At 38.5% G+C, this 8,746-nt stretch overlaps 1 pseudogene; it reads right to left on the bottom strand.

Annotated features, from left to right (window-relative positions):
* Positions 1-8,212: 8,212 nt before the first annotated feature.
* On the bottom strand, positions 8,213-8,324 carry LOC124171966 (annotated as a pseudogene).
* Positions 8,325-8,746: the final 422 nt, after the last annotated feature.

Raw genomic sequence — 8,746 nt, 5'->3', positions numbered from 1 at the left:
ATTGTAAAATTTGCCCGTAATTTAATGTATATCGATTCAATGCGCAATCAATTTCTTTGAAAGTGTATACTTTTTTATTTTCAATAAAATTACATGATTTGCTAAAATTTCACCTTAAATGTTTCTTTACTTCATTAGCTCTGCGGAAAAAAATAAAACTACCTATTTATATTATGTAACCCTTACAGTCGAAACATTGTGTACATGTATTTTATGTTTTTATTTGCATCATATATTATATTGGATAAAAAAATTAGCAATCAGCCATGTTTTACTTCAGTAATTATCTACTTAATTCATGTGTTTATGTCAGTAATAAATAATTTTAAATTGCCTTCATTTAACTGATAATGTTCGCAGACAAAAACCCTTGTACTTGGTATTGTTCATTGTCTGTGTTTTCCTTGTTTTTATCAGTACAATTTAATGTTGCGCCAAAATCTAATTTCAAAATTTGTTTTACTGCATGTCTGACTAGGGAGATAACACATTTAAATTACCTTTTTTTATATCAGCTCTGCGGAAAAAATCGTATTTTTTTATTTTTCTGTCTGTGTTTGGGTGTTTTTATTTTCAATAAAATATTAACATTCGTGCATGAGATTCAAAACCTGCCTGTTTAAATTGCTAGAGTGATTAATAATAGTTGTTAATTATAATATATTATATTTTATAATTATATACGGAAATGTTTTTTCATTGTTTAATTTTTAGACCTTGTATATATGTCACTGTATTTTTTTATGCTAACTAAGTTCCTATGCGTTTCTGTGTGAAATAAAATCTCAAATTTTTATTTTCTACGTTAACCTAAATGAATGTAAGGCTTTCTTAAGGGTATGCAATGAATATTAATAGTGTAGTGTGAATATGAATGCATGAAAGTAAGGGAGATGACATTATATTTGTTAGTACGGATTACAGTACTTAATTTATGTTTAGTGTTGCTGTGCATAAATAAGAATCCTATGATTAATTATTAATCACTGAATATATGTATAATTGAGATGGTATTATATACTTTTAGTGTGTGTAATTCAGTGCGATGAAGTGTTATTAATTAGTGTGAATGAGATTACATTAAGCGTGAATGAGTGTGTGTCTCTTACTAATATTAGAGTATATATTCTGTAGTGTGAGTGCGTGCTTGTAATTTAGTGCTATAAGACTGTTGTTTAGTATGAATGAGGGTTTATATTACAGTGTGAATGCAAGTTGGTGAGTGATATTTTATATATTTATTAGTTTGAATGAGTGTACTTAATTTAATGTGATGTGAGGATGTAGTTGAGTGTGGTTGAGGGAGTGAGGAAATTAACTGGAAAGAGTTAATTGTTTTTATTTTGCGCCTGAGAGTATATAATTAAGTATGAATGAGGTTATTTAATTCAGTACCATTAGTGTTGTTTGGAATGAATGAGACGCTATAAATAAGTGTGAACGATTTTGCTAAGTTCGTGCATATTTTTGTGTTATTGATGCCATAATATGTAATTTAGTGTGAACGAGGGAATTGTCCTTGTAATCAATAAATGTAAGTACTATGGCCTGGAGTACACATAGTAATGGACAGAAGTCTGGAGGTAAGCGAAAAAATACTGAGGTTATTTTGTTCAACCTTGGTGAAGGTGATATGAAACTAATCTACCATCATAAAAGTCGCAAAATATTTATGGACTTGACATGACTTTAGGATTTATTTTACCTGACCCAGAGTAAATCCGACACCCTCTTCACCTGTGCAACGGATCTATTACAAGGTTTAAGTAACTTCAATCAGTTATTATCACACACCAGCTTCAGTATTTAGCGCGCAGTTTTCAATATCAGTTCACTTTTTAGATGTCATAGTCGAGGCATGAGGACGGCCAATTGAATAACTCAATCCTCCGTCCAACAATTGCGTAAGTATCACCAGGCAACCGCGGGCGTTGTACATGTAATAGATTTTTGGAATTAAGAACATTATCAAAAAAGTTATAAAATAATAATAAGTAAAATATGACTCTGGTTAAAAATCGTAAAATTGGCCTTGTGCAATGGAATTAAAATCAATAAACATAAAAATACTGGGGAATAGTGGGGCAGCGATGGGGGGATAAAACCCCCCCTAGAGCTCACAGAAATGTTTAACTTTAATCCATTCGACTTAATTGGATTAATATTACTATAGAGTAAGTACTTAATATATGTAGTTATTTATAGAATAGTTAAAGGATGAAAATTCTCCCGCAGATAGACATAAAATTCACCATTTTGAATCATTTATCTTCAAAAATTTCTTGAGGAGGGCCCCCACACCACCTGCTTACCTTAGCGTGCATTCCATACCTCCTAGACCCCCTTGGTATCAGTTAAACACCCTAAACCCCCCTAGTCTTAATTCTTAGCTGCGCTCCTGCTGGGGAATACATAAGTATCTCTAGAAAAATTGGATTGAAATGTAGCATAAAATAGGTGAATTGGATATTATAAAAATATATATTTGAGAGATTTTTAATAATCGAGTTCCTTTTTTAAGTTATATACAGGTATATGTAGGGGTGAAAATAGAAAATATTTGGGTGTCAAATAGTTATCGTGATCTTACGTGCTATGGAAATCAACAATGTCTGTAAATTTCACTATGCAAACGACATTAAAAGCCCAAGCGGGTATTACTTGATCGCTTTCCCGTACACAGTGTGATTGCTTTTGCGATGGCTTTCCATTAGTTCCGTCCATCGGTCCTTGTCCTAAAAAAAATGAAGCACAAAATTCTCGCGACTCGCGGCACGAACATAATAAATTGAAGCATTGGCGCGAGAGGGCGCGTGGATATCCATGGAACCAAGCTGAGAGAAATGAAAGAAATTTGAGTGGATATGCTAAAAATTTATAACGTTTAGTTTAAAGAAAATCATTAGAATGATAGAAAAATCTGAGATTGGCATCATCATCAGGTATATCTGAAAAACACCCAAAATATATACCACACTGAAATAAAAGTTTAGTAAAAAAAAAGGTTTCTGATGAAATTCATCGAATCATCAATTTAGCAACAATTACACAATAAGTTTCCTAAATGCAGTTTTATAAATACTATCGAAATGGCCGTAGCAGTTAGATCAAAACCAAACCAAGAACAAATGGACAATATAACCGACGTAAAGTAAGAACGTGAAAGATTTTCCACCCAGAAAAACATTGTTCTGATTAAAAATCTTTAAAAAATGTTGGTGTTTAAGTTAAGTTCTCACTAAGGAAATTAAAAAAAGTGGACATAAAAAATATGCCTTTATGAACTATTGAACAAAGGACTCTCGCGTAACTATAATAGACTTTAACAACCGGAATAATGATTCAAATCGATTGTTGCAAGAGAAATTTACAGGAACAAGAAAGTATGTTATTATTCTAATTACCCACCACAGTTTTGAGGAATGAATATGGCGTGACTGCAGTTTTCCCTTAATAAGCTTGACAGGATACTTGATGCACACTATATGATACGTAGGTACTCAATAACAATATCTACTGCAGTTGCTCAAGAATGCTTTATTTGCAGGCATTTTTACATTGATTGAATTTGACTATAAAGTCCTGGGTGAGATCCTTGGCATGAATTGGATTTAGTGCGATGTATTTCATCACATTATCATTCATCATTATTACGAATGATGACGCCTAACATTGGGGCCTATTACGAACGGCTCACCGCATGCGATGAGACTCCGATAGATACGGTGTAGTACCGTCCGAAAGCGCGTTCGTTCGCCGCCCCCGATCTGTAAAGAGAGGCCTTCGGTGGGAGATACACCACGGCTATATAAGGGGGTCGGCGTGACACCACGGCCACACATACCCTGCCTCTGCGACTCCGACCGCTTAATGGCGGACGTTTGTTTACCTTTTTCGGGTCGAGCTGGCGTTTTCAAAGAAAAACATCCGACAATAGAGACACGGAAGCCCTTAAATACCAAAATATCGAAACTTACGCTGCAATCAAAATGTCCCGTGATCTTATTGCTAGAATAATTCACACGAATTATCTTCTAGCCAAATGGAAAAAGTCTAGGGTTTAAAAATAAATTAGAAAACTTGCAAAAATAAAGGATCACCCTAATTTCCAGGGACCAAATATAAGATCGCTTATTGGCCCATCTTATTCTGATTCACACGGTCAATCCGATGTCTCTTTTTCCATCGCTTCTTCCCGTATTTAAACTCTCATTCTATTGAAATACAAACGTGAAGTTAAAATCGGCTTTAGCAGCCGCGCTTTCTGAATAGAGGGCATATATTTAAGCGATGGTTTCAGGGACGTTCCCATTGTTGGAGAAGAAGATGGAATATCAATCCTTGGACCCATTGCGGAAACATTTGTATTGAATTTTGTAAATAGAGTAGATTCCTTCATCGAAGAAAACGAAAGGTATTGTTTGCGATTCGTTACCCACCATTAGTGTGTTCATAATATACAAAATTATTTGGTTTTAGAAATTCCAGTTTAGACGAATGGCAATGGTCAAATTGTCAATTTTAACCGCATTTGAAAAAGGTCAGATTGGCGCCCATGCGATGCCACTCCACGTGGCGTCACAGGGACCTAGTTTCTGTACGAGTAGATAGGAGTTTTACATCGTCTGACATTACCAATGCATGCATGAGGCACAGAGCTCAGGAAAACATCTCTTAATAATCACCTATTAAAAATGCATAAGTTCGGAAAGTTTCCTTCATTTGATAAGGTAATAATAATCCTTGTTTAAGCCAAGCCCTACCAGCTAGCAGCCTGCATCGTAGCGGTGGTCATAGCCTCGCACCAAGGTCACCTCACACGATGGTGGCGGGAACCAGAATGACGTATCATGGGCTTTTCCCGGCATTCATTCTTAGCCGTCGCATTTTCGCCTCCTTGAAATTTTTCACTTTTTATATAATCGCGAAAAATAGATATGGTCATTTAAAAATCTAAAAGGGTGAAATGCGTACTCCAGGAGTAATAATCATTCGATTTAGGCAATTAAAAAAATAATAGGAAACCACCCTATTCACCAACCTTTATCCACAAGAAAGAGAGCCGTTTTCGACGGATTACATACGCAGCCAATTTCTCAAGTACGCGTCGGGAGACTTGTGCATTAGGTCCTCTCCTCGGAAGTTACGCAGTTGGTACAAATGAGGCACGTGTTCATAACTGACAATGTATTTTTCCGTTCCCAAATAACCATTTGCGCGTAATAAGCACAATCAGCGGCACTACGAGTCAGAAAACGCTCATCCGAATCACAGCTGAACTTGACACATACACAGTGAATTCCCTCTCGGTGGAACGAAAATATGTCATCTATTTATAAACATTACTAAGACGCACTGCATATAGTCTTGGATAGGAAGTAGCGAGAAATTAAAGCTCCTTTATCTCACCAGATGTTGGTAAAATGAATCATCGTCTGTATAAAAATATTACAATAAAAAAGCATAATAGATAAACATGAAAAAGAAAAAAAAATCCCAAACAAAAACTAAAAATATGCCTAAATGTATAATCTGTGACCTCGTAATCAACTCTATAGATAAAAAAATGTGAAATAATTTGAGAAAAAGACTCCAAAATGTTGCCGCTTGCGATTTGCGTAAAAATACTGCGAGCGCCGCAGTCTTTTTTCTTAGCCAGATCCGAGCGTCATCCATTTGAATGACGGCAAAAAAATCTTTAATAAAGCAATAAATTTTACAGTGCGTGACGACTTATTTCGATCTTTTTTTATAAAATGTAACACTACTAACAAGGGGAGACCACGTACCTTGCTCCGCCTTCTTCAATGCCGTATTTTTTATGGCCTTTGGAATGGTGAACACATCTCTAAACCGGTAGTGGTTCCGTTGAATGTGCCTTAGTTTGGCTGTATTTAATTGATTTTCATTCGGTGCTTTTTACAAGGCGTAGGTATATAATTCCAAAATATCGCACCCTTCAGCAGACTGGTCAGGTGGGGTAGTGGTAGCGTGACGCCTCCCGCCCGGGGGGCCAGGGTTTGGGGCTTCGTCATGGCAGTATATTTTGTATCTTCATTGTGTTCCTGTTTCTCAACTTTTTCATCAATTTTTGAAAAGTTCCGCATGAAAATTAATTAATTACAGCCAAACTAAGGACCATTCAACGGAACCACTACTAGTTCGGAGATGTGTTCACTATTCCTAAGGCCATAAAAAATACGGCTGTGGCGGAGCTCTTAATTTCAAGCGCCGTCACCAAGGCCAGCCACCTGGCTGAGGTCGTTGCCCTGGGACCCTGAGGTCCCTGCTGCCGCCACCAGGGTACGCGGAACCTAGCGCCAGGAAGGCGCCGCGAGAGAGAGAGACGCTGACGAAAGGGCAACCGAGAAGGACTATCGCGCAAGAGAGAGACATTGAGTATCGCTTACCATCATCGCCATATACCAGCGGAGCTCATATATGGCGAGCCACTACGCCTTCCCGGCGAGTTCCGAGGCCTGAGTCCTTGACCACCAGCACGCCATGGCACACGGCATGCCTTTATCTTTAAGGACCTGCCATCAACGTCACACGTTTTGTGCGTCATGATGCAAGTCATGGTGCCCTCCAGGCGCCTTACAATGGCTCGTACAAGGTCCTACAGCGGGATGGTAAAACCTACAAAGTACGTTTGCCAAACCGTGATGCTAACATTGCCATTGACCGCCTGTAACCTGCCTACATCATCTCTGAGAAGCCAGTCATCCCTGAGAAGAGGTGCGAAATCCTCATCCCGACCACAAGGAGGCAGCCATCTGCCCATGTGTTGCCATCTACTAGCATCCCACCAGCTGATGGCCCAACTATTACACCTGCAGCTCAAGGGGCACAACATAACACTGCCTAGCGGCCGCCCTAAGAGGCGCGTCCGTTTCCCTCAGCATCTGTTAGACTACCAACTCTAACCTTTTCAGATTTTTTTCCTCCAAACATTTGCCAAATTTTCTGCCTTTTTCTTTCTTTTCCCTTTTTTTCTCTCCACGCTAGGGTAACTCACTGCCTGGGAGGTGATGTGGTGGAGCTCTTAATTTCAAGCGCCGTCACCAGCGACAGCCACCTGGCTGAGGTCGTTGCTCTGAGACCCTGAGGTCCCTGCTGCCGCCACCAGGGTACGCGGAACCTGGCGCCAGGAAGGCGTCGCGAGAGAGAGAGAGAGACGCTGACGGAAGGGCAACGGAGAAGGACGATCGCGCGTGAGAGACATTGAGCAAGTGTATCGCTTACCATCGCAATAAACGTGGTCGAATTTACTTTCGTTTACTTTATTGAATTGAGGTTAATTACCGGAGTACCCCTAACCCATTCAACGGCATTGAAAAAGGCGGAGCAAGGTTCATGGTCTCTCCTTGTAAATCTAAATGACAAAAAAAATTCGGATTACGGCAATGTTAAAATTTTTACCTTGTGGCTCAAAGTACGTGAACTTTGAGCAATTATTATTAGCAATACGATTACTCTATCTCCCTCATTTTGAGATTAATTTTTCAGACAATAGGGTTGTTTCCTATTATTTTTAATAGCCTAAATCGAAAGACTATTAATCCTGGAGTACGTATTTCACACTTTTAGATTTTTATTTTCGATATCTATTTTTCGTGATTAAATGAAAAGTGTTCATTTTTAAGCGCGCGAAAACGCGACGGCTAAGCATGAATGCTGGGAAAAGCCCGTGTGACGTCATTCTGGTTCCCGCTGCCACCGTGTGAGGTGAACTTGGGAGGAGGACAAGTAGGCCGCTGCGACACAGGGTGCTAGCAGGTAGCAGAGTACCCTGCTAGCAGGTAGCGCTTTGCTTAAATAATGATTGTTAATACCCCATCAAAAGAAGGAAACTTTCCAACCATAGGCAATTTTAATAGGTGATTATTAAGAGATATTTCCCTGAGCTCTGTGCCTCATGCATGCATTGGTAATCTCGGACGATGTAAAACTCCTATCTACTCGTATAGCATCTGGGTCCCTATGACGTCACGTGGAGTGGCATCGCATGGGCGTCAATCTGGCCTTTTTCAAATGAGGTTAAAATTGACCATTGCCATTCGTCTAACCCGATATTTCTAAAACCAAATAATTTTATATATTATCGATATAGTAATGGTGGGTAACGAATCGCAATCAAAGCCTTGGAATGCAATTGAGCCCAATTTACAATCTGATATTATACAAATATATTAATGCGTAATTTCCCTTTCTGTTCCATTGGGCACAATCAAAAATTGTCTATGCATGCAAATGAACTCCCGCCACGGAAATCTTTGGTAAAAGGCGAAAGATTTATACGATCTGACTTGAGTTCTGCCGTATCTCTTCCTCCGCGATCTTTCTCTCTCGTAGGCGCATTCTTTTTCTTTGCGTCCTTTTCTTCTTTCTGCCGATCATTTTAGAACACGTCTATCTCTTAGCTCTCTTTTAGTTGTCGGGTAGTTAGTTACCCGAGAAATGTTACGGATGTTGTGGCCTCATTGGGAACACCAATGGAAGGTAAGAGACTTATTCTTACTGATATTCTACTACCTTAATGTTAAAATAGTGACTCAAGTCGTTGGATAATATATTTTTCCATTCTTTCCCTTATTTTTACTGGAAAAGGTAGTGGAATGTGTTTGTGCCTGTTACTTTTCTCTTATTTAGGACACTTTTAATTTCATTACTTCCTTATGCTTCATTATGTGCAATCTTGAATTGAAATTTATGTTTTCATACCGCACGTGCGCCTTGAATCAGT

Source organism: Ischnura elegans, chromosome X, assembly GCF_921293095.1.
Source record: "Ischnura elegans chromosome X, ioIscEleg1.1, whole genome shotgun sequence".
Lineage (NCBI taxonomy): Eukaryota > Metazoa > Arthropoda > Insecta > Odonata > Coenagrionidae > Ischnura > Ischnura elegans.
The sequence above is the reverse complement of the archived record's forward strand: the minus strand, read 5'-3'. Positions and strand labels throughout refer to the sequence as shown.